Source organism: Otolemur garnettii, unplaced genomic scaffold, assembly GCF_000181295.1.
Source record: "Otolemur garnettii isolate 467f Iridium unplaced genomic scaffold, OtoGar3 scaffold00091, whole genome shotgun sequence".
NCBI classification, from domain to species: Eukaryota; Metazoa; Chordata; class Mammalia; order Primates; family Galagidae; genus Otolemur; species Otolemur garnettii.
The window spans coordinates 4262924-4263184 of record NW_003852486.1 but is presented as its reverse complement, the minus strand read 5'-3'; positions in this window follow the sequence as shown (position 1 = coordinate 4263184).

Sequence of the window (261 nt, the reverse complement as noted above, 5' to 3'; positions counted from 1 at the left end):
CAGTTTTTTTTTTTTTTTTCTTTTGAGACAGAGTCTTACTATGTCGCTATGTCGCCCTGGGTAGAGTACTGTAGCGTCACAGCTCACAGCAACCTTCCAACTCCTGGGCTTAAGCGATTCTCCTGCCTCAGCCTCCCAAGCAGCTGGGACCACAGGTGCTGACACAACACTCCAGGCTGGGTTTGAACCCACCACCCTCGGTGTATGTGGCTGGTGCCATAACCACTGTGCCACAGACTCCAAGCCCCAAAGATTGTTTTC